Consider the following 20,358-nt stretch of genomic DNA (forward strand, 5'->3'; position numbering starts at 1 on the left):
GGCACTGTTCAAACAATTGTTGTTTATTTTGTTTTTTTCCTTGGGGGGGACTTTTTAAGGCTTAAAAAGGGTTTAAGGGCTTGGGGGGGCTTGGCCTTTCGGTTAGCATAACGTATGTGACCGTGTGTGAACTGTACCGTTGTTTATCTACGCTAAGGTTACATTGTTTTTGGCTATATGGTATTTTTATGCTAAGCTGTACTGTCTAGCTAGCTAGCTAAGTTAGCTCGGCAGGCTCCCTAGCTGACATTATTAGTTTCCAGAGCCGTTATGCTGTCTCGTTCAGAGACGTAAGGTTCAGCTAGCTACCTTGAACCATGGTTGGTAGTCCACACTATGTGGCGTCTGGCACTGTTTATGTTAAACCTAGTTATGGCTGCAGCCAGACGTCATCCCGACCGCCCGGTACACTATGACAACATACCCAGTCAAGTGACGGCCGCGAAAGTCCAAATCTTTTTTCTGTTTTGTTTATATTTAACTTGCACACAATAGAGCTAGGTCCAATACACTTATTTGGAAAGAAAACATGCTTGTCTCAACTCCAGCCAATCAATGTCAGATTCCTGTTGTAAATGTTTTTACGGAAGAGAAGCACCCCGATATGATCATTTAGTCCCGTTAGTCACCACCAAAATAAAATAGGAGGATCAGAACTATTTTCAACAGAACCGAAGTAGGATGGCAAGTCAGCCATGGCAGCAAGGCCAACCTAACTAACCTAGAACCAAACGCTACAAGTAACTGAAAAAAAACTACCTCAGATGGACAGTCCTATACGATGTTACATGAATAATCTATGTTTCTGTTTCAACAAATGTGCATATTTAGCTAAAAAATCGTCTTAGCAGTATGCCGCTGAGCCATCATAAGCCTAACAGCTCAGAGAATCGGGCCGGAGTAGCCAGAAGAAAATACAGGACCAAACGGTGCATACCTAGATTACCACATCGATTCAAACCATTTCAGAAAGAAATAAATAGTGGGGTGGAATAGCTAGAATGAAAGAAGAAAGGATCTTTGTGAGAGAAGCCAAGATATTGTCACCTTTTTGAGAGTGTTTCTACAGCGGAAACCACACTATGTAGGGCTATGAGTCGGTTAGTATTCACCACCAATACAAAAGACAGACAGACATGTTTGTCACAGCAACGGTAGCATGCAAGTAGCATGCACAAAGCTAACCTAACTAACCTAAGAACCAACCAAATAACCTAGAAAAAACTCCCTCAGATGACAGTCCTATAACATGTTAACCAATAAATCTATGTTTGTTCGAAAAATGTGCATATTTAGCTATAAATCATTTTACTTACTACTACCGGATCATAGCCACCATCACAGCTACAGTCAGGAAATCAGCACGGGAGTACGCAGAGAAATACAGCACCCAACGTCAACTACTAATTACACATCAATAAAACATTTCAAGAACAATATATGGTGGATAGCTAATGATAAGAATAAGATCTGTGTGAACAGAGCCAATATTTCCGATTTTGAAGTGTTTTACAGCGAAAACACATATATCGTTATATTAAGCTTACTTACAATAGCTAGCACACCAGCAGCATTGATTCTAGTCAAACGCGTAGCATAGCACAGTTCGACAGATATATGAAAAGCATCCCAAATTGGGATTCTTATCTTTGTGATCTACCAGTCAGAATGTTCTCCAAGGGGTCCTTTGTTTCAGAAATGTCTTTATTTCGATCCAGAACGAACAATTTCCCTTGAAGTTAGCTAAGCACACTGGCAGTGCGACGCCTAACCTCTCCATCTTGAAAAAATTCTTGCGTCGCGATCACGTCTAAAGTCCAGAATACATTTCATAATAATAATATAAGATATTGAAAAAACATACTTTAGGATGATATTGGAACATGTATCAATAATATCGAAGCCAGAGATCATATTACTAGAACGACGGTTTTCAGGAGCTACTCCAGATGCCAACTTCGCGGCCTTCCAAAAAAAATTAAAGTGCGCATTCTCACTCCAAGATGTTGTTAACAATCCCGGACCGAGATATTCAATGTGATTTCTTCTCTACTTCCGCATGACACCACAGAGGAAGGCGTATGACGTGTTCTTACAGTCCTAAGTGACATGCCCTTTTATAGACAAGGGCTGAAAAGCGACATCGATTTTGGAAATCTCCTTCGGATAGGAAATGGGCTGTGTAAAATTGTTTCTACTTCCACTTAGAGAAATAATTTAAACGGTTTATAGAAACTAGAGACTGTTTTCTATCCAATAGTAATAATAATATGGCATATGTAAGAGCAAAAATTGATTAAGAGGGCGTTTGAAAATTTGCACATGATTTTCAGTTTTTAATACGCCCCCTCGCAGCCATAACAGGTTAACATAGCTACGTTGGCTGGCTGCTCGTTAGCTAACGTTAAGTGACGTGTGTAAACACCCGTAGATGGCCGGGGTCAGTAAACATCGCCAAAAAGCGTAATGAAATTGTTGCCAGCAGAGCTGGTTAGGCTGTTTTCATGTTATCAGACCGAGGAAACAAATCATCGGCCAGAGCGTCAGTGTGCACTTCGAGAGCGAAACGAGATGGTGGGGCTAAAGGTGAGGCGTGTGTGAACGATGCTGAATGGGGTGAAGATGGCTCTTTAGCAGAACATTCAAAGGCGATTTCTCCAAAAGTGAGTATTACAAGTTGACAACAATCAAACAGAATTACTTTCCCATTGTTCTTCAAAATACAGTGATTAATTACCATTTGTAGCTCTGAGTCTCTACTTTTATATAAGTAAAAAACAACAATTTCAAATTTTGCTACATAAGACTGAATCCAGTGTGAGTACATATAGCCCATTGTTTGTAGAACACTAAAGTTAAAATAATAACTCTAAATTAAGCATACAGGAGTACTTATTTCTTTGTATCCTCTCAACACAGAATAGCCGCATGTGCGACTCCTCCAGATCGTTTGGAGAAAATATTTAAATTTATCAGCTTTGGTTCAATTGAATTCCTTATACATAAATAATAATATAAATAATACCATGGCTAATGTTGTCTGGCTGGCTCGTTAGCTAACGTTATGTGCGTGTGTTAAAACACCGTTGAATATGGCCGTGTCAGTAAACTGCTAAATGAACTAGTGTATCCCAAGCACTTTGGCATAGCCACATCAGGACCTAACATAAGAGGACAACTCGGGAGTGCTATTCTGGTTCTTCTGAAATAGACTACATTTCTTCATATCATGCTTCTTCAGAGCTGTCTAAAATAAATATGGATTCATGTAGGCTATATTACATGGATTTATTAGACTTTTTTTAAATGACTTGTAGGCTATGTGTGGAAACCAGGAGATGCTAATTGTTTATGCTAATTAACAGGTCAATACGTTGGAGAGACCGACAGTATTTTGCTGACCAATCACAGACTGACAAAATGGTGAGACGCCACAGCAGCCCTAGTTCATGGGCTACCCTAACCCTCCTCTGGTGTTTTAATCTGCTCGCCAACATACTGTATCTTTGTATTGTGTCTCCCTCTCCCTTTTTGCTGCCCTTCTTTTCCCACCCCTCCAACCTAAACATTTCTCCCCCCTCCACCATCTCTACCTTCTCAAACCCCTCCGCCACCCAACCTTTCTCCACCCCCCCCGCCACCTTTCTCCACCCCTGCCCCACCCTCCTTTTCACCACCTCCCACCTCTCCCTTTCTTCACCCTCCCACCCATCCTCCTTTCTACACCCCTCCCCCCCTTTCTATACCCCCCAACTAAACTTTCTCACCCTCCACCCAGCCTCAATCATACGCCACCTGCCCCCACCAACTGTCTCCACCCCCTCCACCAACCTTACCCACCCTCCCCCACTCACATTGCACCCTCCCCCACCTAAACTTTCTCCACCCCTGCCACCACTTCCCTTCTCCACCCCTCCCTCTCACCTTTTCTCTACCCCTTCCCCCACTCACTTTCATCGACCTCTCCCCTTCTGCCCACCACCTCTCCCTTTCTCCACCCCTCCCCACCTCAACCTTTCTCCACCCCCCCCCAAAGCAAACCTACTTCCACCCCTTCCCACCGCAACCCTTACTCCACCCTCCCCCACCTCAACCCTTACTCCACCCTCCCCCACCTCAACCTTCTACACCCCTCCACCACCTCTCCCCTTTCTACACCTCCCGCGCCTCAACCTTACTCCAACCTCCCCTACTCCACCCCCTCCCCCGCCCAACCTTCCCACCCTCCCTCCCCCAAAGCAACCTTATCCACCCCTCCCCCACCTCAACCTTACTCCACCCCTCCCCCACCTCAACCTTACCCCACCCTCCCCACCCTTCCTCCACCCCTCCCCCACCACAACCTTTCTCCACCCTCCCTCACCTGCTCCCTTCTACACCCCTCCCCGCTCTTACCTTACTTCAACCCTCACACTTACTCCACCCCTCCCCCACCCTTTCTCCACCCCTCCCCCACCACAACCTTCTCCACCCCTCCCTCACCTCTCCTTTCTACACCCCTCCCCGCCTCCACCTACTCACCCCTCCACCACCCGCAACCTTTCTCCATCCTCCCCCACCGCAAACCTTTCTCCACCCTCCCCCACCGCAACCTTTCTCCATCCCTCCCACCGCAACCTTTCGCCACCCCTCCCCACCGGTAACCTTTCTACACCCCCTCCCCACCTCAACCTTTTCCACCTTCCCACCTCAACCTTTTTTCATCCTTCCCCCACCGCCACCTTTCTCCACCCCATCCACCACCTCTCCTTTTCTACACCTCTCCCCACCTTCAACCTACTCCACCCTTCCCCACCTCAACCTTTCTCCACCCTTCCCACCACCTCAATATTATCCCCCCTCCCCCACCTCTAACCTTTCTACACCCTCCCCACATCAACATTTTATTGCACTCCTCCCCCACCGCCAACCTTTCTCCACCCCTCCCCCTCCCCCACCGCACCTTTCTCCACCCCTCCCACCGTAACTTTCTCACACCTCCACCACCTCTCCCTTTTTACACCCTCCCCACCTCAACCTTACTCCCCCCTCCACCACTCTCCTTTTCAACACCCCTCAAACCCTTTCTCCACCACCTCTACCTCTACTCCCCACCTCTTCTCCACCCCCCACTCCCTTTCAAAGTTTCCCCTCTTCAGTCTCAATATTACTGTACTTGACTTGTAAATGTGGTTACGGATGTCTACTTTTTTCTCCCCCAACCTCTTTTCACTTTCAAACTCTCTTTCTTTACTCTTAACCTTTCCCAAACCTTTCTTTCTCTCCAGTTTATTTTTGCCCCCTCCCTTGCTCTCCTCAGCGTCTCTCTCTACCCATCTCTCCCTCTCCCCTCGGATCTCTCTGCTCCCCATCTCTCATCAGCCATCTCCTCTCTTTCACCGCTCTCCCTCCATATCTCTCGCTTTTTCTCGCCATCTCGCTCTCTCATTTCCATATCTCCCTCTCTCTCTCTTTGTCTCTGTATATCCATCTCAGGTATGTTGTGTGAATGCTGGGTTTCGCTCCTGTGGTTTATATAGCTCAGGCTATATGGTGGGTGGTTGTTCATGGTATAACGGAAGGTAGCCAGGCAACTATCTGAACGAGGGGTTAGTTTGGTCGGTGGAACCCACCTGTAATAACCCTGCTCCTTCTCCTGGAACCAGACCACACTCATTAGGGACTATGTCCATGCTCTGCTTCAGAAAGGGAAGAGCCACATATAAAACATGTGTGTTATATAGTGCTCTGCCAGAGGAGAGAGGAGAAGATATGTGGAGGAGGAGATAAGTCTATTAGGCTACCTACACTGAGTGGTTGTATTAGTTCTGCAGTGCAGATAGGCTAGTAGCTACAGACATCTTTCTGGGTTTTGGAGTTTTGGAACCGGGGCCAAGTCTCGCATGGTATGTGCTGTCTGACTAAGTCTGGGACGGCACTCCGTGTCTTTCTCTACCTTTGTTTTGAAACATCCTCTGAGCTTAAAGGAAACTCTACACATCACAGACTTGCAGACTACTACATGAATAACATGTATAGGTACTGCAAGTTCAGTCAATCTCGAGTTGATATGTTGTCATGACAGAAGCAGTTTGGATTAGAGTCACTATTTAAAGGTCTGAGTCTGTAATGTTTCTGTCTGTAGCAATGTCTTTCTGGTTCCTGCAGGGTTTGGGGGTTTGGGACAACAGGTGTGTGTCACTGGGTAGAGAGGCTCTCCTGCAAGCGCAGAGGCAGAGGACATGGAGACAGAACATGTAGTTCTACATAGAACCAGGGGGCAGAGAGGGTCATATTTTATTAGCTTGCTTGCTCCATTCAGCATAAGTCCACAAAGTGATTGAATGCAGGCAAAGGGATAGGACTTATATAGTGTGGCTGTGTGCATTTGCCATAGCGTGTGTTTGTGTGTGGAAGTTAATATCCCTCTGTCCCTCTGCTACGAACAAAGCCCCAAAAGGGGGCCCCACAGTGGGACATCATGAGGCAAAGACCAGCAGAGCTGGTTAGGCTGTTTTCATGTTATCCAGAGGTAAACAAATCATCGGCCAGAGCGTCAAGTGTGCACTTCGAGAGCGAAACGAGATGGGTGGGGCTAAAGGTGAGGSTGWGAACGATGCTGAATGGGTGAAGATGGCTCTTTAGCAGAACATTCAAAGGCGATTTTCTCAAAAGTGAGTTTACAAGTTGATCAACATTCAAATCAGAATTACTTTCCCATTGTTCTTCAAATACAGTGTATTATATACCATTTTGTAGCTCTGAGTCTCTACTTTTATATAATGTAAAAAACACAATTTCAAATTTTGCTACATAAGACTGAATCCAGGTGGTGAGTTACATATAGCCCATTGTTTGTAGAACAACTAAAGTTACAAATAATAACTCTAAATTAAGCATACAGGAGTACTTATTTCTTTGTTAACCTCTCAACACAGAATAGCCGCATGTGCGTACTCCCTCAGATCGTTTGGAGAAAATATTTAAATTTATTCAGCTTTGTTCAATTGAATTCTTCATACAATAAAATAATATAAAATAATACCATGGCTAATGTTGTCTGGCTGGCTCGTTAGCTAACGTTACGTGTGTACAACACCCGTTGAATATGGCCGGTGTCAGTAAACTGCTAAATGAACTAGTGTATCCCACAGCCATTTGGCATAGCCACATCAGGACCTAACATAAGGACAACTCGGAGTATGCTATTCTGTTMTTCTGAAATAGACTACATTTTCTTCATATCATGCTTCTTCAGACCTGTCTAAAATAAATAATGGATTCATTGTAGGCTATATTACATGGATTTATTAGRCTTTTTWAAATGACTTGTAGGCTATGTGTGGAAACCAGGAGATGCTAAATGTGTTTATGCTAATTAACGGTCAATTACCGTGAGACCGACAGTTATTTGCTTGACAATCACAGACTGACAAAATGTTGAGACCGCCACAGCCCTAGTTCATGGCTAACCCTAACCCTCCTCTGGTTTTAATCTGCTCCCCAACATTGTATCTTTTGTATTTGTCTCCCTCTCCTTTTTTGCTGCCTCTCTTTTCCCACCCCTCCACCTAAACATTTCTCCAACCCTCCACCATCTCTACCTTTCTCAAACCCTCCGCCACCTCAACCTTTCTCCACCCCTCCCCACCTTTCTCCACCCCTGCCCCACCTCCTTTCTCCACCCTCCCCCACCTCTCCTTTTTACACCCCTCCAACCCCATCTCTCCCTTTCTACACCCCTCCCCCACCTTTCTCCACCCTCCCCAACCTAAACTTTCTCCCACCTCCCCCACCTCAACATACGCCACCCCTCCCCCACCTAAACCTTTCTCCCCTCCACCACCTCAACCTTACTCCACCCCTCCCCCACCTCACCATAGACGCACCCTCCCCCACCTAAACCTTTCTCCACCCCTCCACCACCTCTCCCCTTCTCCACCCCCTCCCTACTCAACCTTTCTCTACCCCTCCCCCACCTCAACTTTTCTCGTACCTCTCCCCTTCTCCACCACTCTCCCTTTTCTCCACCCTCCCCACCTCAACCTTTCTCCACCCCCCCCCAAAGCCAACCTTAACTCCACCCCTCCCCCCCCGCAACCCTTACACACCCCTCCCCCACCTCAACCTTACTCCACCCTCCCCCACCTCAACCTTTCTACACCCCTCCACCACCTCTCCCTTTCTACACCCTCCCGCGCCTCAACCTTACTCCAACCCTCCACCTACTCCACCCCCCCCCCGCCTCAACCTTCTCCACCCTCCCCCCCCAAAGCAACCTTACTCCACCCCTCCCCCACCTCAACCTTACTCCACCCCTCCCCCACCTAACCTCCCCCACCCTCCCCACCTTTCTCACACCCTCCCACCACAACCTTTTCTCCACCCCTCCCTCACCTCTCCCTTTCTACAACCTCCCCCGCCTCTACCTTACTTCAACCCTCCACCTTACTCCACCCTCCCCCACCCTTTCTCCACCCTTCCCCACCCAACCTTTCTCCCCCCCTCCCTCACCTCTCCTTTCTACACCCCTCCCCGCCTCCACCTTACTCCACCCCTCCACCACCGCCAACTTTCTCCATCCTCCCCCACCGCAACCTTTCTCCACCCCTCCCCCGCAACCCTTTCTCCATCCCTCCCCCACCGGAACCTTTCTCCACCCCTCCCCACCGTAACCTTTCTACACACCCTCCACCACCTCAACCTTTCTCCCACCTCTCCCCACCTCAACCTTTTTTCACTCCTCCCACCGCCACCTTTCTCCACCATCCACCACCTCTCCTTTCTACACACTCCTCCTCACCCTCACCTCAACCTTCTCCACCCTTCCCCCACCTCAACCTTTCTCCACCTTCCCACCACCTCAATATTTTATCCCCCCTCCCCCACCTCAACCTTTCTACACCCCTCCCCCACATCAACATTTTTTCCCTCCTCCCCCACCGCAACCTTTCTCCCACCCTCCCCCTCCCCCACCGCACCTTTCTCCACCCTCCTCCCACGTAACTTTCTACACCCTCCACCACCTCCCTTTCTACCCCTCCCTCCCACCTCAACCTTACTCCCCCCCTCTCCACCACCTCTTCCCTTCAACACCCCTCAAGCCTTTCTCCACCACCTCTACCTTACTCCACCACCTTTTCTCCACCCCCCACTCCCTTTCAGTTTCCCTTTCAGTCTCAATATACTGTACTACTGTAATGTGGTTACGGATGTCTACTTTTTTTCCACCAACCTTCACCTTTCACTCTCTTTCTCTTACTCTACCTTTCCCAACCTTCTTTCTCTCCAGTTTATTTTTCCCCCTCCCTGCTCCTCTCAGCTCTCTCTCTACCCATCTCTCCCTCTCCCCTCTATCTCTCTCTCCCATCTCTCCATCGCCATCTCCCTCTCTTTCACACGCTCTCCCTCCATATCTTCTCGCTTTTTCTCGCCATCTCGCTCTCTCATTTCCATATCTCCCTCTCTCTCTCTTTGTCTCTGTATATCCATCTCAGTATGTTGTAGTGAATGCTGGTTTCTCTCCCTGTGGTTTATATAGCTCCAGGCTATATGGTGGGTGTTGTCATGGTAACGGAAGGTAGCCAGGAACTATCTGAGACTAGAGGGGTAGTTTGGTCCGGTGGGACCTCACCGGTAATAACCCTGCTCCTCTCCTGGACCAGACCACACTCATTAGGGACTATGTCCATGCTCTGTTCAGAAAGGAAGAGCACATATAAAACATGTGTGTTAATATGTCTGCAGAGAGAGAGAGAGAGATATGTGGAGGAGGAGATAAGTCTATAGGCTACCTACACTGAGTGGTTGTTTTAGTTCTGCAGTGCAGACTAGCTAGTAGCTACAGACATCTTCTCTGGGTTTGGAGTTTGGACGGGAGCCAAGTCTCCATGGATATGTGCTGTCTGACTAGTCTGACCGGCACTCCATGTCTTTCTCTCCTTTGTTTTGGAAACATCCTCTGAGCTTAAAGAAACGTCTACACATCACAGACTGCACTACTACATGAATAACATGTATAGGCTACTGCAAGTTTCAGTCAATCTCAGTGATATGTTGTATGAACAGAGCAGTTGGATTAGAGTCCTGTTTAGTCTGAGTCTGTAATTGTCTGTCTGTAGCAATGTCTTTCTGTCCTCGGGGTTGGGGTTTGGGACAAGAGGTGTGTCACTGGGTAGAATGGCTCTCCTGCAGCGCAGGGCAGAGACATGGCAGACATGAACATGTAGTTCTACATAGACCACCAGGGGGCAGGAGAGGTCATATTTTATTGCTGCTGCTCCATCAGCATAAGTCACAAAGTGATGAATGCGGCAAAGGGATAGACTATATAGTGTGGCTGTGTGCATTTGCCATGCGTGTGTTTGTGTGTGAATTAATATCCCTCTGTCCTCTGCTAGGAACAAAGCCCAAAGCCCCACAGTGGGACATCATGGCCAAGAGAACAGCTGAGCCAGGCAGGACCACTTCTGCCCCCATGCAGCAGGACGAGGTACATGAACTGGACTGACTGACCACAGCAGGGACCTCACTACAACCTTCATATAAGGTAGGAAACCTCTCATTCAAGGATGAATTGATTGATGGCTGATTTGATTGATTTGAYGTAAAATGGACACTCACGCATGACTGTAAGTCGCTTTGGATAAAACCGTCTGCTAAATGGTATATTATGTAAGGCATAAACGGCGACGTTCTGTACATTACCTTGGAAATAATGAACGGCACTTCTTCCCTTTGCAGAGTTAATTGTTCCAATGTAATGTACAGAACGGAGGTGTTTATCCTGCTTACACCACAGTTGCCAAAGAAAACAATACTAAAGCACACATTTACCAGTAGGGGAAAAAATKGTTGATATTTCTTTATAAGATAACTCACACTTTCTCATCTTTTGGTTGCTAGAGACGTTAGTTCGATTGGTTCGATATTTATGGACGCGACCCAGTTGTTCATTCTATATGATCAATACAGTTACTACAAAGATACAGGCGTCCTTCCTGACTCAGTTGCCGGAGAGGAAGGAAACCGCTCAGGGATTTCAACATGAGGCCAGTAGTGATTTTAAAACGGTTACAGAGTTTAATGGCTGTAATAGGAGAAAACAGGATGGATCAACATCGTAGTTACTCCACAATAGCCTAGTGGTTAGAGCGTTGGACTAGTAACCGGAAGGTTGCAAGATCGAATCCCCGAGCTGACAAGGTAAAAATCTGTCGTTCTGCCCATGAACTGTTCCTAGGCCGTTATTGAAAATAAGAATTTGTTCTTAACTGACTTGCCTAGTTAAATGAAGGTAAAAAAATAAAATACTAACCTAAATGACAGAGTGAAAAGAAGGAAGCCTGTACAGAATAAAAATATACATCCTTCAATAAATCTTAGGGATAGCCCCATTTTTTTCAATTTTCGCCTAAATGACATACCCAAATCTAACTGCCTCTAGCTCAGGCCCCGAAGCAATGATATGCATATTCTTGGTACCATTTGAAAGGAAACACTTTGAAGTTTGTGGAAATGTGAATTGAATGTAGGAGAATATAACACAATAGATGTGACAGAAGAAAATACAAAGAAAAAAACAACCAGTGTTTTTTTACCACCGTCTTTGAAATGCAAGAGAAAGGCCACTGTTATAGCCATCACTCTGGTTGTAATTCCGATAGTGTCCACAAGATGACAGCAGTGAATGTGCAAAGTTTCAGATGGATAMCTTGGAGTATGACTGATCCACAAGACTTTTAGTGTGAAGTCCCCAGGTACATTTGGGCAAATCGTGAAGAAGACATTCGCATTCATATTCCATTTTTCTGCAAGAATATCATCAAATCTGTATACTTGGACTTTGATTTAGCTTTCCAAGTATTAGTAGCCATATTATAAGTTCAACATTAGCAAAACAACCAGGTTTCATAACTTCATAACTCTGAATATCCTTATAATTTTTGTTCAAAATGGAAAGGCATGCTATCGTACAAGGTTAGAAGCTACATTTKACGACATATACAGGGTTTCCAGATACTCCCATAAAGCCCAGCTCATTGACTATCTAGCTAGCTTTGTTTGGTGCTTTGGTGATTGGTGCTTATTTGACAAAGATACAGTCGTTCAAGAGATGGCCGCCCGTGTCATCGGTGTGCCATGAAGGCGTCGCTCTCTGACCAAATATGGGGTCCTATAGGATATACTACACCCCTAATGAAATAGTGAAGTCTTGTTACCTTCTAGGATCTCTGAGGAATAGATAACGAACGTGATTTGACTCATTCAAACAACATTTAGAGTGAGATTTTCACAGATTCCTTTCTTTGCAAATTGAAGGAGTGGAAATACAAAATCGATCGTGCATGCTATATGGACCTTTTTAGGGTATGAAAAATGATTTTATCTAACAAAACGACACTTCATGTTATATCTGGGACCCTTTGGATGATAAATCAGAGCAAGATTTCAGAATGTTAAGTACACATTTCACCTTCAGAGGTGAATTYATCAAACCTATCGCGGTGAAAAAACTGTTTTGTTGTTAGGAGCTCTCCTCAAACAATAGCATGCCATTTTATCTCAGTAATAGCTACTGTAAATTGGACAGTGCAGTTATATTAACAAGTATGTMATCTTTGATCTGATATAAGACACTTATATGTATCGACGTTTGTTGTTTCTCTAAAATCTGAGATCTTGACATAACGTGCTGCATGATTTACAACTGTCTCGTTGACGGGATGTCGATCTGTGGTGTAATGAAGTGATAATACCAGAGCATATATCGGTACGGGTTAGAGGGCATTATCACTTTATACAACGGGTTACCAACATATTTAAATAATGATTGACATATTTTTGTACATTTTGATTAATTTATTCATACGATTTCATCCTTCCACAAGATACAGTCCCGACATCTAGGGTCAATACCCAAGCCGGCTGGTCGTTTGATCTATCGGTTGGGTTGCCAGAAACGCGACCCAGTCGTTTAGTCTTTTTGTTCTGTATCTATGGACGCGACCCTGTTGTTTGTTCTAAATGTTTCCATTGCCATACTGGCTACATTCTTATCCCTTGCTTGCTAGCTAGCCAACTACAGCTAACTTACAGTCACGTCAAAAAKTACAACCAGAATAACAGCAAAGTAGTTGCATTTGCAGCTGCACTACAAATATCTAGGTGTCTGGTTAGACTGTAAACTCTCCTTCCAGACTCACATTAAGCATGTCCAATCCAAAATTAAATCTAGAATTGGCTTTCTATTTCGCAACAAAGCCTCCTTCACTCATGCCGCCAAACATACCCTCGTAAAACTGACTATCCTACCAATCCTTGACTTCGGCGACGTCATTTACAAAATAGCCTCCAACACTCTACTCAGCAAACTGGATGCAGTCTATCACAGTGCCATCCGTTTTATCACCAAGCCCCATATACTACCCACCACTGCGACCTGTATACTCTCGTTGGCTGGCCCTCACTACATATCCGTCGCCAAACCCACTGGCTCCAGGTCATCAATACGTTTTTGCTAGGTAACGTTCTGCCTTATCTCAGCTCACTGGTCACCATAGCAACACCCACCCGTAGCACACGCTCCAGCATGTATATTGCACTGGTCATCCATAAAGCCAACACTTCCTTTGGCCGCCTTTCCTTCCAGTTCTGCTGCCAATGACTGGAACGAATTGCAAAAATCTCTGAAGCTGGAGACTTATATCTCCTTCTCTAACTTTAAGCATCAGCTGTCAGAGCAGCTTACTGATCACTGTACACAGCCAATCTGTAAATAGCACACCCGACTACCTCATCCCCATATTATTTCTTGCTCTTTTGCACCCCAGTATCTCTACTTGCACATCATCATCTGCATATCTATCACTCCAGTATTAATGCTAAATTGTAATTATTTCGCCTCTATGGCCTATTTATTGCCTACCTCCCTACTCTTCTACGTTTGCACACACTGTGCATCGATCTTTCTATTTTTCTTTTCTTTTGTGTTATTGACTGTACGTTTTTTTATGTGTAACTCTGTGTTGTTGTTTTTGTCGCACTGCTATGCTTTATCTTGGCCAGGTCGCAGTTGTAAATGAGAACTTGTTCTCAACTGGCCTACATGGTTAAATAAAGGTGAAATAAAAAATGTAATAAAAACATTTTAATTTGTTTAAGCTGTTTTCAGCTTAAACATTTATTTGGATACATCCATAATAATGACCTAATGAGGTGCGATTTCGCCTGGCATAGAAAATATGCTCTCATCAGGACACTGTTGTTCAGAGGAGCTAGCCAACAACACAGCTAACACAATCCCTTCAAACTGAAGCTAGAAAGACTGCAAACTAGCTGCACTTATTTTATTTTTTTTAACCTTTTTTTCAATTGACATTCTTTGTTTATATCCATAAAAATTATGCTAGCTGATTCATGATTTTGACTGGCTGAGAAATGCTGCCTGCCTGTGTGTCTCGTCCCGACTCCCAACACGTTCATTACTATGGGACAACTGGAGATCAAATTTGAATATTGAAACAATATAGCAAATGTCGGAGAGACAGCCAGCAAGGTTTATACAAATCTCTGCTGTTGAAAACTACATGTTAGTCTAAAATAAATTTGAGTTAATGTCTAGGGTTATAGTGGAGATCAAGTTTATAAATTGCCTGGCTRGGCTGATGAGACAGTGGATTGCGCAGTCAGATGGAACAGGGTAAATAGGCATTTTAACGTCATAGATTTAGCCGGTGGTAACTTGTGGAATAGACACCGGCTGGAATGCGGTTTTAACCATCATTCAGGATTAGAACCACCCGTTGTATAATATTTTATGTATTAAGATGCATTTGTCCATATGGGCTTATAAAATGCTAGATATTCCAAAAGTAATCCATTTACAGTGTGTTAAATAATACACTATTGTGCACTAGAACCATATAGTGGATTATTAAGTCTCAACCCTCTTCTTGTGTTTTCTTACCCCAGGTAACATCCAAAGATGGAGTTGGGGGGGATTTGAGTGGAGCAGGGCTGGAGGCCGCAGCACCATCACTGATTGGCCACCATCTCACACAATCAGCATGAGCCTGCAAACTGTCAAAGACCAACCAACCAATCGTCTTTTGGAATGGAAGGAATAGAACTAAGGCTGTGGCCTATCAGAAGACTGCCTGACTGTACAGGACTGTGTTTATTACTTAACCTTTCTTGTTATTACTGTCATTACTGTAATTATTATTTTGTTTATTTTAGTTAATTTTTTTTTACCAACTATAACCCGAAGCTTAAGTTTAATTGTTGATAATAAAAAWRAAAAAAAAAGATGAAACTTAGTTTCATGAAAACTGCTTTCGTTGTTGCGTGGAAAACCCCTGTGGAAAAGGGTGAAAGAAGGACTGTCTGTATTGTAATATAAGCCACTTGCATCTTTTTTTAACAGGTTTATTAAACATATGGCAAGGAGATGAACATTCATTTCAATGACATAAGTATACTTCCTTGGTTATTTKTATTATTATTTTGAAATCTTCAAGAGGATTCTGTTTTGTGAGCAGGCCCGACCCTATTTGACCAGAGAGGTTTAACTTATTGAGAAAGACTGAAACATGCTGTTTTTTCTACCTTTTTCACAAGTAATGCATCTATGCTTCAATGATGTAATTAAAATGATAATAGATTTTTTTCGCCTTGTGTGGGATTACTGTTCTGGTTCTGGAACTCCTAGATAGCGTCCCAAATGGCACCCTAAACCCTATATAGTGCACTTGTTTTGACCATGGCTCTGGTCAAAYGTAGTGCACTATATAGGGCTCACAGGGTTCTGGTCAAAAGTAGTGTACTATATATGGAATATGATGACATTTGGGACGCATCACTATATGAGGTGCTATTAGTGGTGGTGATGTCAATGCTTCTGTTAACTGAAATACGACTGCTAGAGGTTTTGCCCTGCCCCCTCTCTCCTAAACCACTTCCAGGTCACCCAGGTTCTGTTGATGACAGACTTTTTTAGAGACCAGGCTGTATGTCAGGTTCAGGATATGGGTCAATTCCATAAGAGCTGTCTTTACCTGGTGAAGTCAAATCAAGGCTAAGGCCGAGTCCTGTGTCAAAGTATTTTTTTTTTTTTTAACTAGGCAAGTTATGTTATTTACAATGACGGCCTACCCCGGCCAAACCCTAACCCAGAYGACCCTGGGCCAATTGTGTGCCCTCTATGGGACTCCCAATCACGTCCGGTTGTGATACAGCCTGGAATCGAACCAGGGTCTCTAGTTAAGCCTCTAGCACTGAGATGTAGTGCCTTAGACCGCTGCGCCACTCAGGAGCCAAAAGTGGAATACAGTTGAGGTCGGAAGTTTACATACACCTTAGCCAAATACATTTAAACTCAGTTTTTCACAATTGCTGACATTTAATCCTTGCAAAAATTCCCTGTCTTAGGTCATTTAGGATCACCACTTTATTTTAAGAATTTGAAATGTCAGAATAATAGTAGAGAGAATGATTTATTTCAGCTTTTATTTCTTTCATCACATTCCCAGTGGGTCAGAAGTTCACATACACTCAATTAGTATTTGGTAGCATTGTCTTTTAAATTGTTTAACTTGGGTCAAGCATTTCGGGTGGCCTTCCACATCCTTCCCACAATAAGTTGGCCAAATTACGGCCCATTCCTCCTGACAGAGCTGGTGTAACTGAGTCAGGTTTGTAGGCCTCCTTGCTCACACACGCTTTTTCAGTTCTACCCATAAATGTTCTATTGGATTGAGGTCAGGGCTTTGTGATGGCCACTCCAATACCTTGACTTTGTTGTCCTTAAGCCATTTTGCCACAACTTTGGAAGTATGCTTGGGGTCATTTGCCATTTGGAAGACTCATTTGCCACCAAGCTTTAACTTCCTGACTGATGTCTTGAGATGTTGCTTCAATAAATCCACATAATTTCCCTACCTCATGATGCCATCTATTTTGTGAAGTGCACCAGTTCCTCCTGCAGCAAAGCACCCCCACAACATGATGCTGCCACTCCCGTGCTTCACGGTTGGATGTGTTCTTTGGCTTGCAAGCTTCCCCCTTTTTCCTCCAAACATAATGATGGTCATTATGGCCAAACAGTTCTATTTTTGTTTCATCAGACCAGAAGACATTTCTCCAAAAAGTATGATCTTTGTCCCCATGTGCAGTTGCAAACCGTAGTCTGGCTTTTTAATGGTGGTTTTGGAGCAGTGGCTTCGTCCTTGCTGAGCGGCCTTTCAGGTTATGTCGATATAGGACTTGTTTTACTGTGGATATAGATACTTTTGTACTTGTTTCCTCCAGCATCTTCACAAGGTCCTTTGCTGTTCTGGGATTGATTTGCACTTTTCGAACCAAAGTACGTTCATCTCTAGGAGACAGAACGTGTCTCCTTCCTGAGTGGTATGTCGGCTGCGTGTCTCATGGTGTTTATACCTCCGTACTATTGTTTGTACAGATGAACGTGGTACCTTCAGGCATTTGGAAATTGCTCCCAAGGAGGAACCAGACTTTTGGCCAGGTCTTGGCTGATTACTTTTGATTTTCGCATGATGTCAAGCAAAGAGGCACCGAGTTTGAAGGTAGGCCTTGAAATGAATCCACAGGTACACCTCCAATTGACTCAAATTATGTCAATTGGCCTATCAGAAGCTTCTAAAGCCATGACATCATTTTCTGGAATTTTCCAAGCTGTTTAAAGGCACAGTCAACTTATTGTATGTAAACTTCTGAACCACTGGATTTGTGATACAGTGAATTATAAGTGAAATAATCTGTAAACAATTGTTGGAAAAATTACTTGCGTCATGCACAAAGTAGATGTCCTGACCGACTTGCCAAAACTATAGTTTGTTAACAAGAAATTTGTGGAGTGGTTGAAAAACGAGTTTTAATGACTCCAACCTAAGTKTATGTCAACTTCCGACTTCAAYTGTATRTACTACTTCCAGAGGTCTTGCCCTGCCCCCTCCAAAATTCAATGTTGCCTTGGCAGTCACCTAATGTCTCATTTGTCTGTGTGAAGGAGAAAGACAGAGGTTGAGGTTGTAATTCAAGTTTCCCTGTGAAATGAAATGAACAGCTAAACTCTGCATTCTCTTGTAAAGTGACTATAATTAGTGGATGAGGTACCTCTGCTTTTAACACCTGATATCCTGAACTGTTCACACAGCAGACAACTAAAATATTCATATTTTAAATATGCCAAGTCTGACAGCATGGGACCTTACAGCCAAACTGCACGCGCGCGCAGTGGTACSGAGGCTGCCGTGCAGCTCCCCCGGGACTGCTGCGCAGAAATATCAGCCCACGGAGAGAAGCACGAGATTGTAACTTCACTCAACTTTCTAGAGCAGTGGTCACCAACCCGTCAATCGCGATCGACTGGTCGATCTCCAAAGCATTCCCAGTAGATCGCCAAACATTTCTGTAAAAAACCCAACGATAAAGCCTTGTGTTCCTATTTTTTTGTCTAGGTCCGTTGTATGTAGGTGCACCCGATTCAGCTGCTCTGCGTGCGTTTGTGTCTGAAGGCACAAACGCTGTTTTCCGGGCGGGCCCAGAGAGCAAATCACCTATATAGTTACCACTGGCCAATCGGATGCAATAAAGTAGCATGCATTAAAGAAAGCTACAGCAAAGTTGATACTGTGAGATTTGAAAACGTTTAAAACCACGACTAGAGAGACCTTCAACAAATACAGCAAAGAGATGCTGTTTTTCATGAGTGTCGAGGAATATTTCACTTTCTCTGCTCATAGGAGTAACACCAGTAATTTGTACATGAGACAGAAATAATGCGGTGCGACTCCAGTTWSGCCATGAGCTGAAAGACCCCCTTTTTGGTCCGCGGAGGAAAGGGAGAGCAGAGGGATGTTGACAGACGGACCCTCAGTCTGCTGCTCTCTCCCTCCGCTGAGACTGACCATCAGATACAGGCACCATCAGCCTAGTAAAATAACAATACAAAGCTAATTATGTAAATGTATGCTCACTCAGCTGTGCTTCACAAGTAATACAATAACTGATATATTACCGGTGTGATCATTCAGTCTGTAATATTCATATGTGTAAACATACTGAATTATAATTGGATGCATTTTACCGCCGTATCATACTGTGCTATGATTGGACCACCCAGATGGTTAGGTCATGGTCAGTTGATCATGGTTGGAGATACGTGAACATGCCAGTTATAGCTAGCTAATAAAGAGCTACGTTAAGAAATATCCTGTAGTACTGCATTTTATTATTTTGTACAAAATTGTACTGCATTGACACCAACTACTCAGCCCGTACTCTACACAGACTGGTGCAGCATAAACAATCAGAGCTGCARCAGGCCTATATGCAAATAGACCATTCCAAAAAATTATCTGTGCCATTTACTTTACACTGGGCTGTGTTTACAGCATTAGCGGTCGTGAGTAGATGCGCTTCCGCATTTAACCCGCACCTCTCTGAATCAGAGAGGTGCGGGGGGCTGCCTTAATCGAGATCCATGTCTTCGGTGCAAGGAGAACAGAGCAAGACAGTTGGTTAACTCTCTTGCTCAGGGGCAGAAGACGTGGATGTTGATTAAGGCAGCCACCCGCACCTCTCTGATTCAGGGGGGTTGGGTTAAATGCGGAATACACATTTCAGTTGAAGGCATTCAGTTGTACAACTGACGAGGCTACGGTCCAAACACTTAAAAGACACACCCTATCCCCTCAACTTAAGTGGACACTTCTGATGACGTCTCATGACGTGTGACGAGTATACACTTGCAGGGCAAGGGGCAAGGGCGGCAGGAATAATTTKTAAATGTACCACCCTTGGCCGGAAATTCGTCACACCTGTAACTTGTGGGTGCTTTATATGCGCTACAGTCAATTATGATTGCATGTCTACTTAAATATATAATTATGAATACACGGCTACTGTATGATAGCTAGCAAATTAATTAGCTAACTTTTTCCCCGGCATCAACCAGCCTTAGCTCGGACAATGACCTGCCAGTCTGCACAGCGCGATATCAACCCAGAGCATATCGGACTGCTTCTCTCTACCATATCACCGGATTTCTGCTGCTCTGGATCATTACACCAGATCATTACTCCGGATCATCACAGCTAGCTAGCTGCAAACGAGTGGCTACTGTTAGCTAATGCCTCTGTCCCGAAGCAAGCACCAGCTAGCCTTGAGCTAGCCCATATACCAGCTAATTCTAGGGCTACAATACCTCCTTTGCCAATTGGCCTGGACYCTTTATTATCGACACGGAGCCCCGCCCGATGCGGTCTCAACAGGCTATTCTGTTATGATATCGCCAAAGAACYATCTACTAGCCCCGGCCCGCTAGCTTTTCTGAACGTTGTGTCCCCTGCTTGC

General features: G+C 44.5%; 1 long non-coding RNA gene across 1 annotated transcript in view; it reads left to right on the forward strand.

The window, feature by feature from the left end:
- The window catches only part of LOC139027685 (uncharacterized), an 18,760-nt gene extending 3,113 nt beyond the window's left edge, over nucleotides 1–15,647 (forward strand). Inside the window, exons 3-4 of the long non-coding RNA XR_011479807.1 lie at nucleotides 10,380–10,528; nucleotides 14,953–15,647. This is a non-coding gene — a long non-coding RNA (uncharacterized lncRNA). The remainder of the gene's footprint in view (nucleotides 1–10,379; nucleotides 10,529–14,952) is intronic.
- Nucleotides 15,648–20,358: the final 4,711 nt, after the last annotated feature.

This window comes from Salvelinus sp. IW2-2015, linkage group LG4q.2 (assembly GCF_002910315.2).
Source record: "Salvelinus sp. IW2-2015 linkage group LG4q.2, ASM291031v2, whole genome shotgun sequence".
In the NCBI taxonomy this organism is placed as follows: Eukaryota; Metazoa; Chordata; class Actinopteri; order Salmoniformes; family Salmonidae; genus Salvelinus; species Salvelinus sp. IW2-2015.